The 6,260-nt window shown below is 44.5% G+C and overlaps 1 pseudogene; it reads left to right on the top strand.

The window, feature by feature from the left end:
* Positions 1-3,109: 3,109 nt before the first annotated feature.
* LOC110297091 lies at positions 3,110-4,208 on the top strand (annotated as a pseudogene).
* The last annotated feature ends 2,052 nt before the right edge of the window (positions 4,209-6,260 follow it).

Here is a 6,260-nt window from a genome sequence, read left to right as displayed (position 1 = left end):
GNNNGNTTNTTTTNTTTTNTTTTTNTTTTTTTTTTTTTTTAAGATTTATTTATTTATTATATGTAACTACACTATAGCTGTCTTCAGACACTCCAGAAGAGGGAGTCAGATCTCGTTATGGATGGTTGTGAGCCACCATGTGGTTGCTGGGATTTGAACTCGGGACCTTTGGAAGAGCAGTTGGGTGCTCTTGCCCACTGAGCCATCTCACCAGCCCCCAAACTCCTCCTTTCTTAATGTTGGTTTTTGTCATAGCAAGGAGTGAAGTAGCTGGTATAGTTGAGAAGGTTATGAGGGAGGCCATGGCCTTCCTTGGTGGCCAACTTTTCTCCTCTAATCTCCCACAGAAAGGAGCCCAGCCAAAAGAAAACTCAGCACAAGTGAAGCAGGCTACCCCTTCCTTTCCCTCCTCCCCTGCTGCTTCGTCCTATCCAGAAAAAGGGAGCTGACATCAGCACACATTTCAGAAGGACATCCCACGGAAACAAAGGTCCTTTACTCCATGGCGACACCTTAGAGCATCTTTATAAATACACACTTTACTATGTTACTAGAATGTTGACGGACAGTGCGTTTCACTGTGCCAGTGAAGGACATCTGCTAAAAATAAAGTCTGTGAAGATTGTTTTGCCTCGTACAATTCTGAGAAAGAGTTTCCACTAACAGAGTCCAGTCCTGTTCCTTCCAAAAACTGACTCTGGTTGTCCTTTGTGGACCACAGGGATATAACCACATGGGCAGGACCGCAGGCAAAACAACAGAGTTTGTAGGAGTGGGTATTCCTCCTCCCACACTGAATTATGCTGTGGTGAATGTCAGCATCTGAAGACAGACTGATGCTGACATCAGCCCCTCTGTGCCCGTAAATACAGGAGGGTTCTGCTACCTGCTGTTCATCAGGAGGATGCTGGCCAGGGTCTTGATGACCTTTGTCATTAGAATGGAAGACTGAATGGTCTGTAACTTCTTACTCTTTGCTGTTCTGTGATAAAATACTCCCAACAAGATCACTCTAAGGGAGGAAGGGTTTATTTTGAGTCACATGTTACAGTCTGCATTAGTGGGGGAGTTTGGGCAGCAGCTGGTCACTTTGCAGATCAAAGGAAGCAGATGGAGGGTAAAGATCAATCTATTCCTTTCACTCAGCCCAGGATCTCAGCCTAGAGAACAGTCCCACAGTGGGTCAGTCTTCTTATCTCAATTAACGTGATCAAGATAATCTCCCATAGGCATTCCCAGGTGCTTATCTCCTAGGTAATTCTAGGTCTCTGGCAAGTTGACAGTTGAGATTGAACATCATGCATAGGCTCTATGAGTTAGAAAGGCCTCGTGATCAATAGGAATCTACAGTTGGCTGAATGGTGTGCTCTTGCTGGCCTCAAACTCACTATATACTTAAGGTTGTCCTTGAACTTCTGATCTTCCTGCCTTCACCTCCTGAGAGCTGAGATTCCAACCATGCACCATCAGGATTGGTTCATATGGCTTGGGGGTGGGTGGGGGTGGGTTTTGAATCCTGGGTTTTTTCCTGCATGTCAGGCAAGCACTGTATAAACTGACCTACATTCCCAGCCCTGGATTCATTTTTCAACACCCTGTAGTTTTACCTTGCACTTGGCTCCATGAATTTCTCTATGTAGCCATCCTGATCCAGGGATGGGGCAAGCCAGAATGGTAGGAGGACACTCTGAGGGATCGAGCATCAAGGGTTGAAAACCACCATAAAGCATTCTAATCTCCGAATGACTGGCAGCAACTAGAATATGCCAGCTAGATCTCTGTCCTACATGTGGGTGGCTTGATGTGAGGGTCCAAGAAAGAGCCCAACATTGACTGAGACAATCCTTTGGAGAAAGGACTCCTGGGCTTGGAGAGCAAGGATCAGAGGGGTGATCTGAGCCATGCTGGTTGTGATACTTGGATACCTCCGTCTCTGCCTGTGCCCCACTTCCTTAGTCTAGATTTTGAAGAGGAAGAAACAGAGACATGCTTTCTCTGGGGCAGGCATGAAGCACAGCATCCTTTCTATTAGGACCAGAGGTAAAATTGGGTAGATTCTATACATTCTAACACATACATAGATGTATACATTCACGAACACATTCATGTATAGACAGTCTGACTGTCTTCATTACTCTGTACTAAGATTTTACTCTCCATAAGAAATAGTCCAGGCTGGCCCACTGGGTAAAAGCACTTACCCGCATGGTGAAGGAAAGAGCTGACCCTGAAGATTGTCCTCTGACCTCCACATGTGCACTGTGGTATACATGTGCCCTCCCCAAATAAAAACTGTAATAGAAAATAAAGATATAATCCCCTAGACCTGGCATCGTGGGTGCAGTATGTGCGTGTTCTGACTGTCCCTTTTTCATCTGCTCCCTATGTCAGAGCTGTCATGAGTGCTTAGCCATGTTACTCCTAGCAGACTCTCAATGCAGCCCCCTAAGCATTCTGGGTAGTGACTAAAATTACAGCATGTCAAGACCATGGACACAGACTTGAAGCCATGGGAACAGCAGTCCTTTTTCTGGACCAGTCTATGGGATGTTGTATACATAAAAAAATAATTTGTCTGTTTTTCATCTTAGACTCCTGGGGCATAACTTCTAAACCCTTGGAATTCCCTAAGTGGTAGGAATGTCTATGGTAGTCATGGTGGGCCCTGGGTCACTCCCAAGTTTATACTAACAAGGTGACTGTTGGTGACTGTTGTGTATGGGCTGGATAATGATCTAAATAACCGTATTTTTAGTTTTGTGCAGATGAGTTTATTAACCATAAAGAAAGCCAAAGTAAAAGAACAAATAGAAGAGATAAGGAGAGAGAGAGAGAGAGAGAGAGAGAGAGAGTGAGAGAGAGTAGATAGATAATAAACACCAAATTAGATGCTCAAAACATCCAGCAACAAAACAACTAGGGAACTTTCATTAGACAGTCTGGGGTGTGTGGTAGAGTAGCAGACAGATCAGAATATCCTCTTAGGTGAGACTTCCTAGTAAAAACACAACAGCTCCCCCACCCCCCTGCTGGCCCACAGCATGACGTGCTGTGGTCCCTCAGTCTCCCAAGGTTGCTTCCCCAGGCATGGCACAGGGTCCCCCACTCTATGGCAACAGCAAGACACAGCATGCTCGACTTCACGCTCAGCGCCAAAGCTGATGGTGAGGCCATTCTGCAAGTCCTTCAGTCCACTTTTCAGGAGCAGGGGATGACAGAGTCAGTGCACACCTGGCAGGACCATGGATATTTAGCAACGTACACAAACAAGAATGGCAGCTTTGCCAATTTGAGAATTTGTCCACATGGATTGGTGTTGCTGGACCTTCAGAGTTACAACAGTGATGTGCAAGGCAAACAAGAAACTGACAACCTTTTGAACAAAATAGAAGAAAAAAATTAAAGAACTGAGTCAAGACAGTACTGGGCAGGTGAAGCAATTACCATCCATAGTTCGAGGAGGGGCCATTGACAGATACTGGCCTACTGCTGATGGGCTCCTGGTTGAGTATGACATAGATGAAGTGGTGTATGATGAAGATTCACCCTATCAGAACATTAAAATTCTACACTCAAAGCAGTTTGGGAATATTCTCGTTCTCAGCAGAGTTGTTAATTTGGCAGAGAGTGACTTGGCATATACCGGGCTATCATGGGCAATGGTAAAGAAGACTACACTGGCAAAGATATATGGATGGATTTTGGGAGGTGGGATGGAGGCATATTATGTGAAATTGTCAAACTGAAACCAAAGAGGGTCACTATGGTAGAGATTGACCAAATGGTCACTGATGGGTGTAAGAAATACATGCAGAGAACATGTGGAGATGTCTTAGACAATCTTAAAGGAGACTGCTATCAGGTTCTTATAGAAGACTGAATCCAGTACTGAAGAGGTACGCCAAAGAAGGGAGGGAGTCTGATTATGTGATTAGTGTTTGACAGCTGTCCCTATCTCTACATCTCCAGAAGATTCCACACGGGATTTCCTCAGACTGATCCTCCACCTGTCAATGAAGGTTCTGAAACAGGATAGAAAATACTTCTCACAGGGGAACTGTGTCAACTTGACTGAAGCCCTGTCGCCCTATGAAGAACAGCTGGGGCACCTGTATCATCCTGTAGAATTCTCAAAAGAGATTGTCTGTGTCCCTTCATACTTGGAATTGAGGGTATTTTACACTGTTTGGAAGAAAGCTAAGCCTTAAAGATGAGCATCCCCTGAATGTGTGCTGTAAGCCTCCTTCCTGACCTCCATATGCCGTATATGCCATCAAATGAGTCAGGCAACTGCTCATGAATTCCTTCTAGTGGTTTTCATTTTTAATTATTATTTTTAATTTTAAAAAGCCAATGGGAAAAATGTATATTTTGATGAGTTAGGGTGTTAATTTTTAAAAGTCAGCCGAAGGACAATTAGACAGCCTAGCAAAGACTGTGGAATGCACTGACCCCCTAAAATGTGATTTTAGTATCCTTTTTTCCTCTGTGTGAGGTTGGGTTCTTGTTTTGCTTTCAGTAGACCTTTAATTTGGACATGTGGAGGAGTGAACATCTTTGTTTTGTTCTGGAGAGACATCCCCGATAGTGTTTCTCCCCTCTCACCCCCAAATTGACTTAGATATTAAACTTTGGTGATTTTAAAGGTTTAAAAAGAGTGATTAGCAGTGCTTCCATTAAAATGACAAAGGAAAAAAAACCACAACAACAGAAATGGAAGATCATTAAAGGGGACTTGCAGACACCTGGCAGAAATGGACCTTTCTAAGGCTGTGACTCTTTAATACAGTTCTTCATGTTGTGGTGACCCACTCTCAACTATAAAATTATTTTCATTGCTATTTCATAACTGTGGTTCTGTTACTGTTATGAATCGTAATGTAAACGTCTGATATGCAGGATATGTGATCCCCATGAGAGGGTCATGAGCCACAGGTTGAGAACCACTGCTCTAAAGACTCTTCTTGTGATTCACTCTTACAAGTCCTTTACAGTAAAGCTGTAACCCTGGGAAGAGCATTGGGGGCTCTTCCACAGGACTTTAGTTCAGTTCCCAGTACACACATCAGGTTCCTGACAACCACCTATAGTTCCAACCCCAGAGAAAGCCAACACCTTCTTTTGGCCTCTCTGGGAAGCCACACCAACATGGCATTCAGTCATAGAGACACCAAATGACACACAAATAAAAACAAACCATTTTAAACCCCATTGAAAGCACATCTATAATGTGTGGTAGCTGCTTTGTTTTGTTCGTCCTGAGAGTATCAAAAGAAAATTATCAAAGAAAAGGGGGTAAGGAGAAACCCTGATTTTTTTTTAGGCAGATGAGTAGCAGTTTGGGAACCCCTAAGATTATAAACTCACATTAGAAGCAATGGTAGTCTTTGGGGGGCTGTGTCCTCAACCTGCGAACCTACTTTTGCTAGGAATAGCTGGTGTCAGGATTGCAGCTCAGCTCAGCTGATGTGAAAGCCAGAGGAAGCCACCTACCCCCTTCTCCCCCCTCCCTCCCCCCAGGCTCTCAGAGTTTGTAATGTCCTGGCACGGAGGGTGTCTCTGAGGACAGTGAACCTCGGATGACCTCACCTGCCTTTCCAGTGAGGACATTCTTCCTCCACGATAACCTCAAAGAAGCAAGGCTTTGGGAATGTTGTGAGCTGTATTTTTTTCCCCAGTGGCTAATAGGTATAAAGGTCACATTCATAGCCTTACTACGAAACTCTTTCCTGCACTGGCTCCTGCAGTAGTTTCTATGTCCCAAGTTTCAGAAAGGGCCTCATGTGTCATAAACAAGCATAGCATAGGGTGCTGTGTGGCCTGTTGGATGCTACTGCTTTCTTTGCATAACACTGGACAGATCGGGCCTGCCACTAGCTATGGTTTCACAGATCTGGCTTGCCTCTAGCTATGGTTGGACAAACCTGGCTTGCCTCTAGCTATGGTTAGACAGACTTGGCTTGTCTCTAGCATGGACAGAGCTGGCTTGACCCTTGCTATGGTTGGACAGTTTGCTCTTTCAAAACACTCACAATGAAACTTAATTACTGCAAGAGTATTAATAGATGGGCCCTTTGTGGTGACACATGATTATGATCCCAGCAGCTTCAGGCCAGCCTAGGTTGCACAATGTGGTCCATGGAATGGGGAGGTGGTTTAAGAGGTGTCAGAATAGGATTAACATTACCACCTGAATGGATCTGAACCCTCTAACTCTTCATTTAGCTTTGACCCTCCACCTCCTCTTCTCTCTTTCTCCT

The sequence above is a fragment of the Mus caroli genome, chromosome 6, assembly GCF_900094665.2.
Source record: "Mus caroli chromosome 6, CAROLI_EIJ_v1.1, whole genome shotgun sequence".
In the NCBI taxonomy this organism is placed as follows: Eukaryota; Metazoa; Chordata; class Mammalia; order Rodentia; family Muridae; genus Mus; species Mus caroli.
The sequence above is the reverse complement of the archived record's forward strand: the minus strand, read 5'-3'. Positions and strand labels throughout refer to the sequence as shown.